The following is an 8,052-nucleotide window of genomic DNA, read 5'->3' on the forward strand; positions in this document are numbered from 1 at the left end:
CGGCACAACACACACGCACGGCACGCATTCACGCACGCACGCACAGCACGGGGGTTCACGCACACAAGCACCTATTTAATAAAAGTATCCTCTGCTCTCTCTCCTCTCTTTCTCTCTTATTTTAGGAATATAAGTTGAAAACATGCACGAAAATCTGTAACGTTTTTTATGACACAATATAATAACGTAAATGAAGGGCCAAAACTTCTGAAATATAATCTTTTCATAGGAAATCCAGAGACCCTTTATTCCATTGATGTGTTTCCAAAGTTTTTGGAATCAGCAACTGCATCATTACTACAACGGAGATATTAGCAATTTTCTACATTCTACAATGATTAAACGACAGTGTTTAGAATTGATCACCAAGGTACTTGTACAATTGCTACTGTTATACTCACTGTTATTTCTTCTCATCATTTCTTCTAAGCGTGTCATACTGTAGTATTTTCCTGCACTGTCAGTTTCTTATTTCACGCGGTATTGATTTAAAGCAGTTCAGCTAAGGGCTGCGGTTCAGACTTGTTTACACATTATTGTTCTAGATCCACGCGTGAACTCACGCGGGGTTCCTTGTCGGCGTATAAAAGCGTCTGCTTGTGGCGCTGGCCGCGGGCAGCCCTTTTCGGCTTGAGCCGTATTTATACGTTTCGCCGTGCGCTCGCTGCAATTTTTCCAACGATGCACCATAAGATTGTAAGTGGTGTCTCTATGGTTCTCGCCTAATTTCGTATAATTTGGATCTTTATATATAAAACGTTAGATGGTAAGTGAACATTTACGATGGACATAGCGAGATAACCATATTTGAGTGTGGGCATTATTTTGTATTTACACGTTTTCACATGCACGTGTGCCAGCTACATCACGTGTGAGTATTAAAATTTGGAAGGCGTATGAAAAAGCATGGCGCGAGTCCGCTGAAAATATTAGGTTAACACGCACCGCGAATGTAAGCACCTCATTGCGACATTTATCTGTGATAATCATGTGAATGGCGACGCAAGAAACCGCGTGTTAGTGTCTTCACGTTTCACGTTACTGGCAATGTTATCGAATATCGACTATTCAGGGTACAGATAATAGTGCTTCTATTCAATCTCACTCGCTCGATGTTATCAATATGCACGAGCTAATAATACCTCTAATATTCAAGGCGATAAGAATAGTGAATATTGTGGATGCGAGGCGCCGTGGGAGGGGAAGTTTACGAGCAGTTGTTCATATTATAGCTGAGAGGTCGATTTCCCCAGGGTAGACTGCCGGAACGTTAACGGCCACGGTACGGCTGCCGGTGATACCCGGAACGTACGATAAGCGCCTGGCACTAATCTAACTATCCGGACCCGATACCACCTCGGCCTACTCCACTAACGAGTTCTAAGGGAAGTCGCCTACGCGCTAGCTCGAGACGCGTGAAGCTACACCCCTAACCCTCAACCATGATTGAGAATTAGTTACCAAAGGGTAGCGTGTCCGCGCCCGTAATCACGCCGGTGCCCTCGGCACCGTACCGCAGGTACGTTCCGCCGCAGCTACGCCTGGGGGACATAGACTGCCTATGAGCCCTATTATAATATTCCTACGCTTTGCCCTAATTATCGATCAGGAAACCGTTGTCAGAAAGATCATAAAGTTATGAATAAAGTTACGAAATTTTGAATTTATGATATTCATATAATCTCTTTTGGCCAACCACCAGACCCCCCCAAACCTGCGCAACGCCCACCCCCCAGCCTGACAACGCCTGACCCCGCAGCCTGACAACGCCGCCCCCCCCCAACCTGACAACGCCCCACCCCAACCATGACAACGCCTGCCCCCCAGCCTGACAACCAGCCTCCCCCCAGCCTGACAACGCGGCCCCCCCACTGAACAATGCCCCGCAGCCTGACAATTAGCCCCCCACACCTGAACAACGCCCCCATCCCCCCAACATGACAATTGCCCCAGCCTGAGCAATGCCGGCACCTCCAACTGAACCCAGCCCCCTCCGAACGCCCCCCCCCCAACGCTGACAAACTGCCGCCGCCCTCCCAAACACTGACAGCCCGCCCCCCCACCTAACACGCCCGCACACCCCCCCGAACCTGAAAACGAGGAATGAGATCATTCGTCACAGCAAGTCCGACTCACTCACTGTACAGCACTTCAACAGCAGTTTCCACGCTAGATAGCTATCGACAGTGATGCGTATAACAAATATGAGAGCGAAGCGGCATTGCATGGCGTGAAAAGACGACAGAAATGAATTGGCTACACTGACCATATAACCAAACTGATTTAGTTGCGACACGGCGCTGCATACTGGGCTGAAGACCCATCACAAATAACACAGTTCAAAACAACTGCCTGATAAGCCGAGCATGCTGATCAAGAAACGAAGACGCCCAAGACAAGCGGATGTAACAAGTAAGACACGGGTGGATCGTGGCGATATATCACCGTTGTGAGGGCAGTACCCATGTGTCACGACAGTGATCGTTGAACTGCCGCAGGAGTCCAATTTGAAAAGTCGGCGACGGAATCGCAGCAAGAAACATCGATGCAGCGAAACACGAAGGTCCTTTGAATTTGGAACTGCCGACGCATTGAGCGACGACTTGCGGCAGCACAACGCTGGGGATGCATTCCCGCCGTTTTTGCGAATCCCCGCGACGCCGATTTCCAGGCAGAAGATTGGTACCGCATGTAACAGCAGCGAAAAACCTCTAAGGACGAAGAATATAGCCAGCCGCCGGCCCAGACATCCTTTACAGCGATGGATCCTCCATCTGTCTGTGTGTTAAAATCGAACGGTTGGTAAACGATAGGATACGCTGGTCGTTTATACAAATATACAGTACCACTAAGATTCCCTGATTCAATATAGGCCCACTTTGAGTACTATGTAGATTGTGTGTGAGAGACGAGAATCAGAAATTGCGCTACTATCCTATTGCACAGAAGCCTGCTCCCATAAGGCTGCCTTTAACAGCTTTAGTAAGAAAAGTGTTTTAAGTGTAGTCAGTGACACGAGGAAAAGAACGTGGGAGTCGGGGCAGGCCAATGAGAAAGGGAGCTCAGTGTGAAACACCAACGAGGACGCGGGTATATATAGATTATATCAGTCTCATGCTCAATCAGGAGTGTCATAATAATGTATATAGATAGATATATGATATGGAGTGAATAATAATACATTATTATTATTACTATTAATAATTCAACTCCTGATAATAAGATAGATATCGATTTTTTCCTACATTTAATAATAATAATTAAAAATAACAATTATCCTCTCTATATCTCACATCTCTCTCTCAGTTCTCTATCTCTAACATCTCTCTCTATCTCTACATCTCCTCTCTCCTGCTCTCTTCTCTACAATCTCTACACTCTCTGCCTACTCTACATCTCTACCCTCTCTCATCCTCTCTCTCTCGCTCTCTCTCTCGTCTCTCTCTCTCTCTCTCTCTCTCTCTCGCTCTCTCTCTCTCTCTCTCTCTCTCTCTACTCTCTCTCTCTCGTCTCTCTCTCTCTCTCTCTCTCTCTCTCGCTCTCTCTCTCTCTCTCTCGCTCTCTTCCTTTCTTTCTGTCCCTCTCTGTCTGTCTGCCCGTCTCTCTCTGTCTGTCTGCCTGTCTCTCTCTGTCTGTCCGCCTGGCTCTCTCTCTCTCTCTCTCTCTCTCTCTCTGACGTCATCGATGCCTCCTCCTATTGCAGAACATGGGAGCATACAGCGTGTTGATCACACCAGGCTTCAATGGATTCCCAAAGCCTTCCCTCTACCTCGCCTCGGCTCCAGAAAAACGCAGGCGTCTCTCTGAACACGTAGACAAAGAAGGGGAAAAGAAAGAGGAAGAGGAAAAGAAAGAGGAAGAGGAAGAGGAAGAGGAAGAGGAGAGCCGCTAGAGGGTCGTTCTAAATCAAACATGTTTGATTTTGAACCGATTATTTTGAAGCGATTTTGTGTAATCCGACAAGATTTTGTGGTGTGCGCGTGAACTCAGGAAAATCGTCTACGATAAATATTGAACAGCCAATAGCTGAACGTGCCCGTGTCACATGACATTTACATTTTATCGTAGGTTTATTATGACATCACATTTTACCGTAGGTGTGCGGGTGTTTATCGGAAGGCGTCGCGATGAGCCGATTTTACAAACGGTGAAGAGATTTTTTAATCGGACCGATTTTTGGGTAGGTGTGCGACGGCCTTAAGACGACACGTAACGTCTGTGCGTCGTCCGTGCGTCGTACGTATGCAACTCATTTTGTTTCGAATGGGCACGAAGGGACATTAATTCGCGCGTCTGGGGTTTGCGGCAGTTGACCCTTGACGGTTCGCCGTTACTAAAAGGCTTGGAAGCGGAGAGGCCGTGCAACTGCCGCCGCTGTCCTCCCCCGCGCCTCTCACCGCAAGGAGAACGGGAAGGGCCTGTCATGCAAGAAAGCGCGGGAACGAAACGAAGCGACCGCCGGGTAGATCGCGTCGCGTTGGATCTAGCGATTATTTTTATCGGGTGAATTTGTAGACGATTTTACTTACCCGATAAAAATCAGCCGATATCGGGTAGGTGTGCGCGTTCCCGATCAAATCGCTGGTGTGCGACCCCCTTTAGGGATTGAATTAAAAGCAGAGTGGACAATGGAGCGTGTGTGATAGAGTGCGGAGGGGTCGACGTCCAGAATCACTCTCTCTTAACTAAAATGCTCTTGGATTTTAGAAATTTAGACCCTTTAAGATGGCGGTTTTTAAGGGGATTGAAAAAAATTGAAATTGTAACTGTAGCCGTAGGCCTAAGTGCAATATACTTGTGAATTCTAGGGTTATTTTTTTCTTTGGCTTCCAAAGGTTCAATAACACGCAACTCCCCTCCCACAACTACATCACTGGAATAATCTCGCCCTAAAATTTTGATAAAACATATTTTACTGAGAATGCTAAAACTGTACAAAAAAGTATGAGAAAAACAACCAGATTTGAACCAAAAAGTGCATATTTTCGACTCCTCCAAAAAAAAAGTGTAATGAATTTCCTTTATTCAATCCCCGTGAAAATTCAATATCCCAACTCTCAATAGGTCTATTCTAATTTTGAATAAAGCAGGGATTTAACTTTCGTGAGCAGTGATAAGACGTGATTTGAGGGTTTTGGAAAAAGTCGTACCGGGGAATGCTTCCAAAATTAACCGTCTGAGTTTCAGACTTCAGTAAAATAATGTCATTCTTGGAACGAGTTACAGACATTTTATAGTAGATGTACGTCACTTTCCATTTGTGTAATAATACGTTAGGAGAGTATGGATAGGGATGACGGATTTGTAGATAAATGTTCAGATAAATTTATTGTCTGTAAAATATAAAAAATTTCCCATTTTTCTCCTGAAATTAGGGGGGATGATTGTACACGCCATCCCCCACCTCAATAAGTGTGGGGGATATATCCCCCCTCCGCTATCTACGCCGCTGGTATAATTAGTAAAATTATTTTAGTAGCCGCTCTCGTTGTTCAGCGTCAGTATCGCCATCATAATAAAAACCCGTATAGTGTATTTGTTCCCCGATAGAGGTCAGTCACGATCGAAGAAATGCGAAGGACGGAATCGAATTTATCTGTAAGTAATAATCTCTATGTTTAATTCGTGTAAAGCGATACTAGTGCTAAAACTTGTCTAGTTGCAATGTGCATTTTTTGTTAAACACAGTCTTTCTAAATGATTTAATATTGGCTTATTACCGTTTGAAGAATGCAAGGAAGTAGGACGATGGATCCGGGGTAAAACCATCGCGGCATCGGCATCATACAGTGATACACTGATTCAGTGATTGCGACTGAGTGTCAGAGTGGTGTAATTTTGCACTTTCACTATTACTATTAGTATTAAAATTATTTACCTTGATATATGAGATTTATCATTATAAGGGCTATCCGTATAATTCGCACAACATCGGCGTTTTGCAGAAACATTTCTATGAAATTGTTTTCGAGTGATGCTGTTGCAATAATTTGAGTAAACACTTCTAGAAGTAGAAGAAGTGATTAGGGCCTATATATCAAAATGCAGTTTGAAACTTGCTGTACAAAAACGCATAGTTGGCTCAGTTTCTAAGTATCCCCGTGGCTAGCTTAACATTTAATAGCCCAAGTAAATCAGTAAACGTCTGGCTTTGTCACAGTAACTGGGTGACGCTCATTTATCGAGTTATACAATTTTCTGAAAAGAAAAAGTAAAAGTAATCCAATTGGTGCCATTCACACCCACCTCCATTGGCCTTAAATCTTGGCCGCTTGGCCGCAATGGACAAACAGTGGAATTCAAGATAAAGTAAATACATGGCTTTAAATACCGTGTAATTAGCATTTCTATTTGAACTGTTTTAAAAGTGTAATTGAAAACATCAATATCAACACAATACATGTACAAGTGATCACAAAGATACAATAGAAACATGCAGTTACTTTAAGTCGAAAAAAATTCGACTGTGTAAGTCGAAGCTTTTCCTCCAGTCCCGGCGGATTCGACTTAGGCGAGGTCGACTGTACGTAGTACCGGAGCAGTAGTGTAAGTGCTAGTCATCAATCATGATGTCTATGCAGCAAATACTAGTTTATATATCTTCCAGGAATCCAGGTTTAGTAATCCTGCTGTATTAGTTGAGGTAAAGAAAACTGCAATGTATAGACTAGAGTGGCAGAATCCTAATCGCATTTCATTAGCAAAATAGTGTATCACACGGTCTTTACCACTGTGATATGCTCTGTGATCTCTGTATTTACTTGCACAGTGTAGGGCTTAATAAATAACATAATAACCTAACTTTGTACTTGAGTTTACATTACATACATTACATGGTTGATACAATGTCAGAATGTTCCTGGACAGAGTAATACAGAGCTCTGTGTAATTTCTAGTACTGGTGAAAACAGTCTACAGTGGCCAACACTACGTGTTTTACCTGTCTAAAGTGGTTAATTTTCTTGTCTCCAGCCAAAATCCCATTCTCAGTGACTGGCCTCCATAGAATTTCTGATGAGTGACCTGATGATAATCCACCCAATGTGCATAAAGAGCGGAAATATTCATGACCTGGTGAGTATCATAGCATTATATCAGATTTCTAGGATGTAGAATGGTCCCATTTTACGTAGCTGTGCTCTGTTAAAATTATTTGGATATATAATTACAAGCAGCCGTGTAGCTATTATGCTGCTAGGAATTGTTTGTGACTGTGTATGTGTAAATGCTCAGTTATTTTACTCGCATATACATGGGATGGATGTTTTTGTGCTTGTGTACAGTTTGTCTCTGCTTGGTAGGATTGCAATAATCAGTGGGGTATCTGCAGAGTGCAGAATCTAGTAATTGCTCGTCAAACAATCTGAATGTCATATAGCCTTTATAGTATGAAAATGTAACGTACCCTATAACAATCTTACACAAAGCATTGCAAGCAAAAAAAATACATGTTAATTATGCCTTATCGTGTGCGTGTTTGCTTACTTGTGCATTAGTCTGATCTGTGGGTGGGTGTGCCTGTGTGTTTGTGAATTTGTGTGCATGCTTGTGTGTGTTGTGTGTGTGTGTCTGGTTACAAACCCTATACTGAAGAGAGTAGAGTAAGAGGAGTAGAGTCGAGACATGTATACATATTATGTAGTTTCTGACTGAGGTGGTCAGTGTTCTTATTAACACTCAAGGATTTTAATAGTCGATACAAGCATGGTCAAACTGCGTGTACATCATTGTATTGGTGTACTCTAACAGGGACTTAGCTCAGCAGATTGGTTGCATGTTGTAAAGAGAAGGTTTTAACAATGATATAAAAAGCAGAACGTTTCTGTATGACAAAATTTACTTATTGGAGATACACTGTGGTTGAAATAGCTCCTGCGAATACTCGAAAATTCTCGAATTTTAAAATGGCATTTTCCTTGTATTTAAAGTTCTGGAATAAAGGCTAGTTCTGCTGAGAGGGTCTATGTCCCCCGGGGTACTGCCGGAACGTACCCTGGTCACTATTTGATATGGTTAGGGTTAGGGTTAGGGTTAGGGTTAGGGTTAGGGTTA

The 8,052-nt window shown here is 43.5% G+C and overlaps 1 protein-coding gene across 3 annotated transcripts in view; it reads left to right on the top strand.

Moving 5' to 3' along the window:
- Positions 1–5,537: 5,537 nt before the first annotated feature.
- Positions 5,538–8,052, top strand: part of LOC106807047 (protein tyrosine phosphatase type IVA 2-like) — an 18,895-nt gene continuing 16,380 nt past the window's right edge. Inside the window, exons 1-2 of one of the 3 annotated variants that reach the window (XM_014809269.1) lie at positions 5,538–5,598; positions 6,973–7,074. The gene's annotated coding sequence lies outside the window, so the exon portion shown is untranslated. Of the gene's footprint in view, positions 5,603–6,527; positions 6,547–6,972; positions 7,075–8,052 lie in introns of those variants that run through there. The other 2 variants (XM_014809270.1, XM_014809272.1) reach the window with 2 other exon arrangements.

Source organism: Priapulus caudatus, unplaced genomic scaffold, assembly GCF_000485595.1.
Source record: "Priapulus caudatus unplaced genomic scaffold, Priapulus_caudatus-5.0.1 Scaffold192, whole genome shotgun sequence".
In the NCBI taxonomy this organism is placed as follows: Eukaryota; Metazoa; Priapulida; class Priapulimorpha; order Priapulimorphida; family Priapulidae; genus Priapulus; species Priapulus caudatus.